Source organism: Anomaloglossus baeobatrachus, chromosome 2, assembly GCF_048569485.1.
Source record: "Anomaloglossus baeobatrachus isolate aAnoBae1 chromosome 2, aAnoBae1.hap1, whole genome shotgun sequence".
Lineage (NCBI taxonomy): Eukaryota > Metazoa > Chordata > Amphibia > Anura > Aromobatidae > Anomaloglossus > Anomaloglossus baeobatrachus.
Window position 1 is genome coordinate 757,504,150 of NC_134354.1, and position 14,560 is coordinate 757,518,709.

Consider the following 14,560-nt stretch of genomic DNA (forward strand, 5'->3'; position numbering starts at 1 on the left):
ATGGGGAGCAGCCAGGTGTTGCGTTGCCCCTCCGTGGGTAGGGGTTGGTGATCCCGGGGCCCGGTGATGGCTTGGGAGGTGCAGGGCCTGGTGGGCGCAGGGACGCGGGGGCAGCGCTGTGCCTTGCGGCACTGTGGTACTCACTCAGCCTGAGACTTGGACACAGTTTGTACGGTAAACCAAACGGCTGGTAGGACGGTCCCACAGACGGCTGCTTTGCTTCCCCGGTAGGTGACGGTGATGTCCCTCTTCCTTGCACCTGTATGTACGGATGGTTGCGATGGGTCCCCACCGGTAACCCGCTCCCCGGCTTCAAGCTGGGCCGGAGGAGCACTACACTTTGCCCGCAGGCGCTGGCCCTCAGAGACTGGTGCCCTGGCGGTGGCGGTGCCTCTGTTGTACAGGTTGGACTGTTGCCTTCTATCGGGACTTGGTTGTTGGGGGAATCTACGTCCCCTTCACTGACGGATTCGGCAAATTTGGCGACTCCTAGCCTTGCCGGGGTCCGAGAGGCCCCTGCCCTGGTGCTGACTGTCCTTCGGAACACTGCTCCAGACCACCGGGCACACAGCCAACGGGGTCCTTCCAGGAACTTCCAAACGGTCCCCCTCCGGACAGTCACCGCCGTCGCTGACCTTGCTGTTCTGGCCCTACACAAAGCTGGGCTCTCAGGCTTGGCACACTCTCTGCTCTGTCACCACTTCTTGCTTTCCTCCTTTTCCACTTTTCTTTCCTTCACTTTCACTTCTTTGTTGTTTACTCTAGCCCTGCCTGGGCTACTCCTCCACTCCTTCCACTTCCTCCTCCCTGACTAGACTGCCTGGTACTTCCTGCCTCCAGAGCTGTGAGCTCCTTGGTGGGCGGAGCCAACCGCCTGGCCCACCCCCTGGTGTGCATCATCAGACTCCTGGAGGAAGGCAACAAGGATTTTTGGTTCAGCTTAGGTGTGCCTACCTGGGATGTGGGGTGTGGTGGTGTTGTGACCTGTGTCCCCTGGCTTGCCCAGGGCGACACACTATGACCGCCACATCACCCTACCTTATGTACTAAGGCTATGTGCGCACGTTGCGTACTTCACTGCAGAAATTTCTGCAGCGATCTGAAGAGCACATGTGCTCTTTAAATCGCTGCAGAAATGTCCGTAGTGAAAAAAAAAAAAAGCCGATTCCATGCGCTCTGCCTGCAGCTCCTGCCATAGACAGAGCAGGAGCTGCCGGCAAAGCACAGGAAAGAAGTGACATGTCACTTCTTTTTGCGCAGCGCTTCGGCAGTAGCCGAAGCGCTGCGCTCTTAAACGCCACGTGCGCACGGCCCCTGTGTAGTGGGTGGGCCTACCCCCTACTAGTCTAGCATAGATAACCCGGCACTGTTGTTATTAAAAATGTTTTACTATTGTTCTATGATGTGTTAGGGCACCCCCTAGTGGCCGGGTGGGACGGCTGTTGCCACCGGGGAGGAGGAGTCGGCCGGATTGCTAGGCAAGGTCTGAATGTGTGTGAGTTAGAAAGATCCGGGTCAGCGGAGTGTGAACATCTGGAGCGGCAAGTGCGATTGTGTGAGCGGAACATCAGGGGACACCGGAGATAAGGAGGTGGACGCAACCTCAAAGCCTATTCTGCCGGTGTGGGTCCGGTGTATGCTTGGCTGAAGAGTGGGAGTCCAGTGGCGCAACCTCAAAGCCTATTCTGCCGGTGTGGGTCCGGTGTATGCTTGGCTGAAGAGTGGGAGTCCAGTGGCGCAACCTCAAAGCCTATTCTGCCGGTGTGGGTCCGGTGTATGCTTGGCTGAAGAGTGGGAGTCCAGTGGCGCAACCTCAAAGCCTATTCTGCCGGTGTGGGTCCGGTGTATGCTTGGCTGAAGAGTGGGAGAAGAACTCTGGGCATATCCCCATCAGAGGGTGCGTTTGGGCAGGTTGTCCCCAGCTCCACTAATATTGCCGGAATCCGCTGACCGGAGTGTTTTTTTCCTCTTTAACTTTGTGAATAAATGTCGTTTTTATTGCATCTGGACTGTTGCCTGCAGCCTCTTTGTGCATCGGCCGATGAAGACACCGACATACACTCTCTCAACATTAAAGAAGTGATGAAGCCAGGGATGTGCCTTGAATATAGTGCTGCCACGACTACACAGCCAGAGGCCTCCCTGGCTGCTCATTACACCTGCACAATCTCCATAGACTGTGCAGGGGACGCAGGATGCATGCAGTTACGCTGCGCTACAAAGCACAGCGTAACTGCATGTATTTACGCAACGTGCGCACATAGCCTAAGACTGTCACTTCACCCTCCCTTATGCACTATGACTGTCACATCACCCTCCCTTCTGAAGTATAACTGCTAAACCGTCCCCTTATGAATTATACCCACTACATTATCCTCTATGGCCTCCACGCTTCCCACTTCACGCTATCCTTGCTGCCCCCTCTCCATACTGTACACCCTTTTTATGCTCCCACCTCTTTATATTGTGTCCCATTTTCACACTGCTCCATGTTACCAACTCTGCACACTGTGCCCCCTCTTCACACTGCCCCCACCCCCATACTTTGCCCTTACACAATTGATCACACTGTATGAGTGGTAAATATGGCCCTGACTGTATGCAGCCCTGCTGCTATGACTACTATTTATACTGTCAGCACCTATTGGATAATTGACCACATGCCATACCATACAGCTCTTCCTCCTGCGGTACAGTAACCCTTTCTCTTAAGCCACATGGCCCACATCATTTAACCCATACCATGCTGGTGTCTGCATTTTCCCACCTTTTCCTGCATCGCGCAGATCTCCGTGTTGCAGACTGAAAATCTGCTTTAATCCTTTTAATTGAAATTGTCCACAGAGCCGAGCTAATCAAGCAGATTATTAGATTACATTACTAGATGTAATTTGTTACAGTTTGTGCATACCTCCCAACTTTTAAAGAAGGAAAAGAGGGACAAAGTTTGCGGCGCGCGTAGCGCGCCGCGGCAAATTTTTAGGCCACGCCCCCTAACCACACCCATTTCACAGTCACGCCCATATCCACTCCCCATCCACACCCATTCAGCACAAACACGCAGGCAGCCGGCGGGCCTCCAGCACGGACACGCAGGCAGCCGGCGGGCCTCCAGCACGGACACGCAGGCAGCCGGCGGGCCTCCAGCACGGACACGCAGGCAGCCGGCGGGCCTCCAGCACGGACACGCAGGCAGCCGGCGGGCCTCCAGCACGGACACGCAGGCAGCCGGCGGGCCTCCAGCACGGACACGCAGGCAGCCGGCGGGCCTCCAGCACGGACACGCAGGCAGCCGGCGGGCCTCCAGCACGGACACGCAGGCAGCCGGCGGGCCTCCAGCACGGACACGCAGGCAGCCGGCGGGCCTCCAGCACGGACACGCAGGCAGCCGGCGGGCCTCCAGCACGGACACGCAGGCAGCCGGCGGGCCTCCAGCACGGACACGCAGGCAGCCACAGTGAGGCGGCCGGTCGCCTTCACAGACAGGCGGCCGGCCGCCTTCACAGACAGGCGGCGGGCCGCCCGCACAGAGAGGCGGCCAGCCGCCCGCAGAGAGAGGCGGCCGGCCGCCCACACAATGAGGTGGCGGGCCGCCCGCACAGACAGGCGGCGGGGGGCGCCCGCACAGACAGGCGGCAGGGGGGCGCCCGCACAGACAGGCGGCAGGGGGGCGCCCGCACAGACAGGCGGCGGGGGGCGCCCGCACAGACAGGCGGCAGGGGGGCGCCCGCACAGACAGGCGGCAGGGGGGCGCCCGCACAGACAGGCGGCAGGGGGGCGCCCGCACAGACAGGCGGCAGGGGGGCGCCCGCACAGACAGGCGGCAGGGGGGCGCCCGCACAGACAGGCGGCGGGGGGCGCCCGCACAGACAGGCGGCGGGGGGCGCCCGCACAGACAGGTGGCGGGCCGACCGCACAGACAGGCGGCCGGCCGACCGCACAGACAGGCTCCGGCCGGGGGTGAGGGGGGAGGGAGGGAAATCAGCGCTGGGGAGATTAGTTTACTGTACCAGCAGCAGCACAGGCAGCGCTCCTCTCTATGCCACGTCTACTAGGATGGTAGGAGGGAAAAGCAGGGAGGCGGAGAGAGAGTGGGTGGGCGGAGCCCGGGAGCCGGCCGTCCCGCCCGTGGCAACGGGACAAACAACGTAAAGCGTGAAAGTCCCGCTGTATCCGGGACGGTTGGGAGGTATGCAGCATGTTAGAATGTGTACATAAGATCCCGCTGGTGGTGGCCGCAGCTTATAGGCCCCAAATCTGGTGACAGGTTCCCTTTAAAGTGAACCTGTCAGGTGCAATATGCACTCAGAGCCAGGAGCAGTTCTGAGTGTATATTGCTAATCCCTGCCTAACCGTCCCTGTATACACTAGCATAGATAAAGAGATCAAGAACAAATATTTTTAAAGATCTTATATCTTATGCTAATGAGCGCGGGGACTAGTCACAAGGGCGTTACTTCACTTGGCTAGTCGGCTCGCATAGCATGTTAGCATGTTATTACGCCCCTGTGTGAGTACTAACACGCTATATGAGCCGACTAGCCAAGTGAAGTAACGCCCTTGGGACTAGTCCCCGCGCTAATTAGCATAAGATATAAGCTCTTTAAAAATACTTTTTCTATAGATGCCTTTATCTATGCTGGTGTATACAGGGACAGTTAGGGAGGGATTAGCAATATACACCCAGAACTGCTCCTGGCTCTGAGTGCAGATTGCACCTGACAGGTTCCCTTTAAAGGGAACCTGTCACCAGAAATTTAGCAAAAAAAATAAAAGATTCCCCTCTGCAGCTCCTGGGCTGCATTCTGGAAAGGTTCCTGTTGCTATTGTGCCCCCTTTGAGACCTAAAATAATACTTTATGAAGTCTTACCTTTTTGTATGCAAATCTGTTTTTATGGTCACGGGGGCGGGCTGCCTGGCATCCGTTATTCCCCCTCCTGCCGCTGTACGCCGTCCCCCATTGCTCATTTCCATACATGAGGACGCCTTCCTCATGTAACTGTCCTCCTGAAGTTTTGTGCATGCCCAGTGCCACTCTCGCGGGACTGAGCACTGTGCAAAGTGTGAACGCTTTTGAGGTGATTGCGCAGGCGCGAGATTATGGGCGGCGCTGTGATTGTCATCAGCAGCGTCATCCAAGTACCCGCCCATAATCTCGTGCCCGCGCTTCTCACTCTGCCTCCACCGTTATGCGCAAGCACTGGCCATATGAACCACGTTACCTATTACCATGGGCGCGAGATTATGGGCGGCGCTGTGATTGTCATCAGCAAAGTCATCCAAGTACCCGCCCATAATCTCGTGCAAGCAGTAATAGGTAACATGGTTCATATGGCCAGCACTTGCGCATAACGGTGGAGTCAGAGGGAAAAGTGCGGGCACGAGATTATGGGCGGGTACTTGGTTAACGCTGCTGATGACAATCACAGCGCCGCCCATAATCTCGTGCCTGCGCAATCACCTGAAAAAGCGTTCACATGCGCAAAACTTCGGGAGGACAGTTACATGAGGAAGGCGTCCTTGTGTATGTAAATGAGCAATGGGGGACTGCGTAAAGCGGCAGGAGGGGGAATAACGGACGCCAGACAGCCCGCCCCCGTGACCATAAAAACACATTTGCATACAAAAAGGTAAGACTTCATAAAGTATTTTTGTAGGTCTCAAAGGGGGCACAATAACAACAGGAACCTTTCTAGAAGCAGCCCAGGAGCTGCAGAGGGGAATCTTTTACTTGTATTGTGAAATTTCTGCTGACATGTTCCCTTTAACTGGTAGAGGAGCCAGGATAAAGCAGAGCTGAAGCTGTTGGGAAGCTAGGACCCAGCAGCTCTGCTCCACAGGCAGGAGACCACTGATCGGTAAGCTAATAGAAGCCTGCAGATGTCACTCTGCATAGGTTATTGCCAGTGCTATCTGCAGGAGATAAGTGCTGATTGCACGGTCTCCTCAGCTTCCTGACTCCCCGTGTGTCTGCAGCAGTGAGAAGCCGCACACGGGGAGTCAGAGAACAGCTGCAGAGAAACGCAGGCTCCGGGACTGGGGGGGTCGGCTCTGGTGCAGGGGGGGGGGCTCTGCTGCAGGGGGGGGTCGCTCTGCTGCAGGGGGGTCGCTCTGCTGCAGGGGGTGATTCATACCTCAGCAGCAGTCACAGGAGTAGGTGCGCGCTCGGCTCTGTAATGAATAGTAGAAGGGAGAAACAGCGAGGCGGGGCTACAGTGGGTGGGTGGAGCCGTGACAAACAGCCTCACGGGCGGGAGCCGGGATCAAAGGCTCAGAAGAGGGACTGTCCCGCTGTATCCGGGACGGTTGGGAGGTATGGTTTGTGGGGTATTTCAGTAATAGGATTCGCATGACTTTCATTTGAGGCTCGCACACACTCCGCTGTTTGGCTCAGCCGCGGAGGTCACATGGAAACCTAAAAATAAAAGCCCTGAAATCGATGCAGTAACGGCAATATATGGAGATGGTGATTTCTCCTTTTATTATCACATTTCCAGGAGGAGTATTAGAGGAACAGCACAACACAGGGTAGAGATTTCCCAGCATTGCTGTTTCAATAATACAAATATTTCCTGCAATAGATATACACACAGGGTTGCCGACTTTTTCCTGACTGCAGATGTCAGGGTTAAGAAAGGATTGGTCAGTTGGATTTCAATATGCCCGATCCTTTTGTAGTATCTGGGTCTTACGTCCCTCTTCCCATTACGCATGCATGCTTGGCTAGAGATGACTGTGTGTATGGGGAGTGTTGAGAGTGATGGCTGCCGGCTAAAGAAGCGTCCAGCCAACAAATCTTCTGTGTATGACGTGATCTGAGAAATTTGTCACCTGCTATTATTTTGGTACTTACGGCTACTATTAATTTATTTATTTATTTTTTTTAAACATCTTTTTATTGAATTTTAACTGAGTTTCTTTTACAATCTGCTCTTATACAAAGAGCATTTCATTGATGACATTATAATCAAAACAGTCCCGCCCACCCCTCCCCCCGCTCTGCGTGCGACCAGAAGCAACTTAAAATGGTAACTTATGTAATTGGTATGTGTCCATTGAGCAGTTCAAGAAGGTACCAAGAGGTCTGTCCAAACTGAGATTTAAGTCTATCCTTAAGCACAGTTAGGTATATATAAAGACCATGTTTCAAAGAAACGCTTAGTCAACTTCTCCTTATTCGACAGTGCATCCAGCCAGTCCATTTTGAATATGAACATTAGTTTTGTTTGGATAAACGCTAGAGAGGGCGCTTCAGGATTTACCCAGAGATGTAGGATACTTTTCCTAGTGGCCGAGGCTCAAATAGTTAACATTGCCCTGGTACCTCTCGGAAGACTTTGTTGAGCCTCCTCCAACATGTTAAAAATGGCCCGCTGTGGTGTCAGAGCAAACTGAATATTGTATGTGTTTTGTAAGACTGAGTGAACGCTTCTCCATACTCCCTGTATCTGAACACAGTCCCATAAGTGGTGGAACAGGTCAGTGTCTCTTATGCCACATTTAGAACAAGAGTATAAGGCATTTGTGTCCATTTTTGATTGAATTTTTGGAGTAATATATGCTCTATGTAGAATCATCAAGGCCATATCTGTGTAGCTACTGGACGACAGAAATTTACGTTGCAACAGCGTGGCTTGTAAAAAATCCTTTACCTCGAACTCTGGCATGTCTACCTTCCATTTTGCTGGACCTGTTGTTTTCCCCTCCCATGTCCAAACTGTACGCAACATTGAATAAACCTGATTAGTCGAGGACGCCTGGCTTCTTGCCCTCCTAAGAAAGTTATCCACACTTCCTCCAAGATCTCCCTTTGGCTTGTCAACAAGATATTTTTGTGCCAAGCTACGTGCCTGAAGAAAAAGAAAAGGCTGACCCACAAAAGCTGAAAATCGGTGTGCCGCCTTCTCGTAAGAAAGCAATGACCAATCAGGCTCCATTAGATCTGCAGCATAAGCACAACCCTGCATTGACAATGTTTCATAAATCCTCGGAGGGCGACCCTGGAGGAATCTCGGATTTCCAATAAAGGGTTGAAATGGGGAACTTGAAGTGTTAGTTTTACCAAGTTTCCTCACCTTCCTCCACGTTTGTATAGTATGCCATAGTGTTGGATGATCCCTAACCTCACTCGGTATTTCCTCGTTCCCTAAATGCAGCAATGCTGTTAACGAGACTTGTGAACATAGCGGTTGTTCCAATTGTACATTGGCAAAGTGAGATACTCCTCGCACCCAGTCCACCACATATCTAAAATTTGCTGCTAGATTATATCTGCCCAGATCTGGAAGATTTATGCCCCCTGCCCCTTTTGGTAATTGAAGCTTGATTAAGCTGATCCTAGTACGCCCCTTGTGCCCCCAAATGAATTTTCCAAAGGATGAATTTAGTAGCTTAATATCTGATTTGCGTAGAAGCAACGGGAGAGTCTGAAATAAGAACATTATTTTGGGGAATGCTACCATTTTAATTAAGTGACATCGGCCCGAAAAGGATATTTTCAGATGTTTCTAAGATTGGAGTAGATGTATTAATGAATTTATAAGAGGCTTATAATTAATTTGATATAGTAACAAGGGGTTTGCTGGGAGCTGAATCCCCAAATATTTAATGGACCTGGTACACCACTGGAAGGGAAATAAGTTGTTATCAATTTTACCCGATTTGTACATTGCCAATGCCTCAGTTTTTTTGTAATTTACCCTGAAGCCTGAGGCCTTTCCAAAATTATTCAATGTGTTCATTATCTCTGGAATTGCTTGAGAGGGATTGGCAATAAACAATAAAATATCATCGGCAAAAGCCAAAAGTTTAATTGTTGTCCCACCGACTCTCATGCCCTGAAATATTGCTAAATTATGTAGGGTCCTCAACATTGGGTCCAGAGCCAAATTAAACAATAAAGGTGACAAGGGACACCCCTGCCTCGTTCCCCTCTACCTCAAATGGCTCAGAGAATGTATTATTTATAGATAGTCTGCATTTGGGTTCTGTGTATATCATCTTGACTGCTTTGCAAAACCAGGATCCCGCCTGGCGACATGCCAAAAGATTATGTAAATAGGCCCAAGAGACCCTGTCAAAGGCCTTGTCCGCATCAAGGCTAACTACTATATGTTTGGTACATCTATGCTTCCTACTATAAGAGAGAGCCCCAATAGGTGATGGATTTCCCGTGCACGAATCCCGTTTGGAAGGGCAGAATAAGATCTAGAATCACTTGTTGTAATCTACCAGCTAGTATTTTAGTAAAGATTTTAAAATCAGAGTTGAGTAATGACATGGGTCTGTATCCCTCCTCCTGTAGTGGGTCTGTATCCCTCCACCTGTAGTGGGTCTGTATCCCTCCACCTGTAGTGGGTCTGTATCCCTCCACCTGTAGTGGGTCTGTATCCCTCCACCTGTAGTGGGTCTGTATCCCTCCACCTGTAGTGGGTCTGTATCCCTCCACCTGTAGTGGGTCTTTTCCTGGCTTAGGTAATACTATAATGTTTGCCTCATTGAACCTGTCGGGAATTATTCTATCTGTGACTATCTTATTATACACTGCACATAGATGAGGATCGATAGAGGCTCCCAAGATCTTATAATATTCATTACTAAATCCGTCGGGCCCTGGGCTTTTGGCTAGTTTAAGAGTGCCAATAGTTTTTACTATTTCTGAAATATTTATAGGGGCGTTTAGTACTACTCTTTGTTCCTCTGTCAAGATGGGCGCTACGGTACCATGGATAAAATCAGCTTCCCCGTCAACCTCCCTCGGTTCCGCCTCATACAGCGAGCCAAAGAATGCCCTGAACTCCTCCACTATTTCCTCATCTTTTGTTACCATGGTACCATCTTTCTTTTTAATTTTGTGGATTCTAGTGGTGGTTCTAAAGGGTTTGGTTAAAGAAGCTAGTAATTTCCCAGGTTTGTTGCCCCATTTAAAGTATTTATGTTTCTGGTAGTCCAGGTTACTAAGTGCCATCTCATGGGCCAAGGTGTCCGCCGCCTCCTTGGCCTCTAAGAAATGTTGTTTTGTCGCATCCGTGTTGTTATTTTTAAAATCTTTATATGCCTGCGTGAGAAGTTTTTGTGCTGATATAGTTTGTTCCAGGAGCTTTTTTCTCTTATGGCTGACATATGATATTATCTGACCTCTTACTACTGCCTTGGAGGCAGCCCAATACAAACCAGTGTCCACACTATGCTCGTGATTATCATTCTCATAAAAGCTCCAGTAGTTTTGTAAAGAAGCTTTGAAATCCTCAGATTGATATAAATATGAAGGAAACCTCCACCTTCTTTCCCGTAGTATTGTGGTAGATAATAAATTAAAAGTAACCGGTGCATGATCCGAAATACAGATGTCTAGGATGTTGGAGGAAAGTAAATGTGGCATCAGTGCTGGGCTTAGTAGCCAATAGTCAATCCGTGTATGTAAGTCATGGACATGTGAATAAAATGTATAATCTTTATCTATTGGGTGCTGCATGCGCCATGTGTCTATTAGTCCCAATTGATTGACGAGATATTGCAAACCACTATGGAGCGCCAATAGAGGAGATGGCTGGGGACTTGACCTGTCTAAAATTCCATCATGAGCCTCATTGAAATCTCCGCCTACAATTAAATTAGTCATATCCCAACCTGTGATACTTTCGATCAATCTGGCTCTGAACTGTGGATCAGGAATATTTGGTGCATATATGTTTGCTAAGTTGTAGATAGTGCCCTCTATCTTCACTTTCACCAATAATAATCTCCCCATAGGGTCCTCTGAAACCTCCAGAACTTCATGACTAATATGCTTATTCATCAATATAGCTACCCCTCTTTGTTTTCTCGTAAATGAGCGTTTAACCCGTTAACATTCCAGGAGCACCAATACAGCGATTTAATCGTGGACACATTTGTGCTCTCTGTGTTAGTCATTTATCCTATTCCAGAAGGAGGAATTAATTGTAAAATTATAAACAACCTATTTGGGTTCCCTCGTCCATCCCAGCGAGTAAACGCGACAACCCATATGAGAGCTAAACTAAAGGTACGCACGCAGAGCCCCCTAACCCATTCCCATCTAAACAAAAACCTTAATCTAATGGCAATGTCACCTGCCTCTCTGGCAGTCCTGACACTGAAAAAAAAAGGAAAAACAGGATGAACATCAGAACTGTAGCACAGTGACGTCTCTGATTTAAGTGTCTATGTTGACTGCTGGCGAAGCTCCATTTTCCTGAAGAAGGTAATTTAAAGCCAACTTAGGATCTTCAAAAGTCCAATTCTTTCCCCCTGTAGTGAAGCGTAGAACAGCAGGATACAGTAGACTGAAGCGAATATTTTTTTCCGCCAATAGTTTGCATGCTGGATTGAAGGCTTTGCGTCTTGTTGTCAAGGCTGCTGAGTAATCTTGGAACAAAAGCAGTTTAGAGTTATTGTAGGTAAGTGAGCGATTTTTTCTAAATGCTGTCAGCAATCTGATCTTGTCTTGGAAGTCCAGGACCTTAAAAATTACTTGTCTGGGTCTGACCTCTCCATCATTTCGAGGTGGGCCCACTCTGTGGGCCCTTTCAATAGCAATTGGCCCCGACTTTAGATCCAATTTCAAAGCTCCTGGTAGCCATTCTGAAGTGAGTTTAACATAGAGCCACAGCCACACCATGATTTACCAGATACATATATAAACGGTAAAGACCATATTATGTATGAGAAACTGGATGGGGACTGAGGATGAGTCGTAATAACTATGAGATAAGGAGAAACACACGACCAAGTATCCAAATTGGAAAGGTGAAAATCTTTATTCACAAAGGGGTAGGTGCGGGGCGGCACGGAACAAGTAGGGACACAGACCATCAATCTCCAACCATTATGCATTACATTTAAAATTATTCTATGCTGACGAAGGCTTCACCGCCGAAACGGCCGTCGGGAAGGACACGGACGCCTCTCTCTGACCTCCACAAGTCTCCCAGGTAGAGTGTGCCACTGCTATTTCTCCACATATTTGAACCTTGAAATTGTTTCCCTGATGTAATTATATACGTAGGTTAGGTATAGTAACATTCAACCTTAACCTTTCAGCTATAGTTTAGCGTTGATTGGGGATTTTCATTGTTAGGATGTGAATGAATTTTCCTTCCGTCCGACAGTGTCATACTTTTTCCTCCTTGACTTGTGTGGTTATGCATGTAATTTGTTACCCTCTTCTGCTACCCTCATATTGATGATGGATTTCATGTGTGTATAATTGGCTGCAAGGACCTATATTGATATACTATATTTGAAATATTTTTCATCTTTCAGTGATACATCTCTGTTTGATTGAATTCTCTTTGTGGTTATATACCCATTTTTTCTACCCTTTGTGGTTTACCTTTATGTCTGGTTATACATATATGTGCAGATGACTAGACTATGTCAGCATAGAATAATTTTAAATGTAATGCATAATGGTTGGAGATTGATGGTCTGTGTCCCTACTTGTTCCGTGCCGCCCCGCACCTACCCCTTTGTGAATAAAGATTTTCACCTTTGCAATTTGGATACTTGGTCGTGTGTTTCTCCTTATCTCTTGAAGTGAGTTTCAGTAGATCAGCTTGCCGAACCGATTCAGGGACGCCCACCAACCTTAAATTATTGCGTCTGGACCTGTTTTCAAGATCATCTACCTTGTCCAGCAATACAGCAATGTCCTTATTCCTGCTCTCCAGCATCTCTGAAATTTCCTTTACAGAGTCCTCCATGTCAGAGACCCTCTGCTCCACATCTGTTAGCCTTGAACCCTGGGCATTAACTTGGGTGACTATAATGTCTAATGAAGACTGGAAGGCTGCCAGCCGCCCATCAATCACCGGCATCAAGAGATCCGTGATGGCCTTAGCAGTGTCCTGGGGTGGGTCTGTAGTTGCCTCAGGGGAAGCCCCTGGTGATGGGGGTGCATTTTGGTTTTGTCTTTGCGGTCTAATTCCTTTAGGGTATGTGCGCACGTTGTGTACTAGCCCAGCACCGTAAAAGGTGCGCTTCAGAGCGCAGCTGAAAAGCTCCGTTCTGAAGCGCATGGTGCCGGCGAGAACGTGCGCTCTGCCTGCAGCTCCTGCCATAGACAGAGCAGGAGCTGCCGGCAAAGCGCACGGAAGAAGTGACATGTCACTTCTTTTTGCGCAGCGCTTCGGCAGTAGCCGAAGCGCTGCGCTCTGAGACGCCACGTGCGCACGGCCCCTGCACAATCTCCATAGACTGTGCAGGGGACGCAGGACGCATGCAGTTACGCTGCGCTGCAAAGCGCAGTGTAACTGCATGAATTTACGCAACGTGCGCACATAGCCTTACTTGGTTGTGTGGCATTGCTCTTACCCACAAATTTATCCATAGTAAGAACTGTAAATATGGAGCTTCTTTAGAGACTGTGGTGACGTCACAATAACATAAGCTTAATTACATTTGTGTGGTAAACTTGGCTGTTTCACAATTATTTCCACGCTGTGTATGAGAGTGTATAGATGTTACTTGAAAAAGACCAGTCAGAAGGGTAGGAGGCAGGCCAGATGACTGATCCCACTTCTTTTTGTTTTTCACCCTCTTCTATACTGTCAGTGCTGGTGCAGTGGTGAGGTAGGGGTTAATCAAGTTGAGCTGTGATGCACTTCAGGCTTAGGCTACTTTCACACATCCGGATTTTTGCTCTGCGGCACAATACGGCGTTCTGCAGAAAAACCGCAACCGGCTTTTGTAACGCCGGTTGCGTTTTTTTTTGCATAGACTTACATTAGTGCCGTATTGTGCCGCAGGGGCTTGCGTTCGGTCCGTTTTTTGCCGCATGCGGCAGATTTAGCCGATGCCGCGGCCGGATCGAACGTTCCCTGCAACGTTTTTTGCTCCGGCAAAAAACACCGCATCGCGCCGCATCCGTCCGCTGCGGCGCATTTTTCAATGCATACCTATGGAGGCCGGATGCGGCGCGATGCGGAAAAAACCGCATCCGCTCGCCGCATGCGTTTTTTTCCACTGTGCATGCTCAGTAGCATGCCGCAACCGGAAAAAAACGGACGGGCCGCATGTAAAAATTTATGCAAAGGATGCAGTGTTTTCGCCGCATCCGTTGGATAGTTTTCACAGCCGGATTGAGCCGCAGTGCTCAAACCGGATGTGTGAAAGTAGCCTTATCTGCCTCTGTTTACTGTTGCAGATTACAGGCCTTGTGCAGCAGCCATATAAGATGAGACCTGCAGGGATGTATCTGCCCCCTCCACAGCCCCCTGTTTATCTCCTGACCTGCTCTCACAGCCGAATGTCTCCAGGGGCTCTCAGCTCCCCCCTCACTCACAGTATCTCAGACGGTGGGCCTGTCCACGGAGCTCTGTGTGACAGGTAAACACAGCGTGCAGTCCTGTTTGCTGAGCTTGCTGCTGCTCAGTGTTTCACTATTTTTTCTGTGGCAGGGAGGGGAGTGTGTGAGAGTTCACTGAAAACTATGGCTGCCGCTGGAAGCACTTCAGTCCCCCTCCCTGTCTCCTTCTGGATGTTAGTGCCCGATATTTAACCCCTCTCTTACCAGATCCCGGGTGCTTTCCGTTTGCA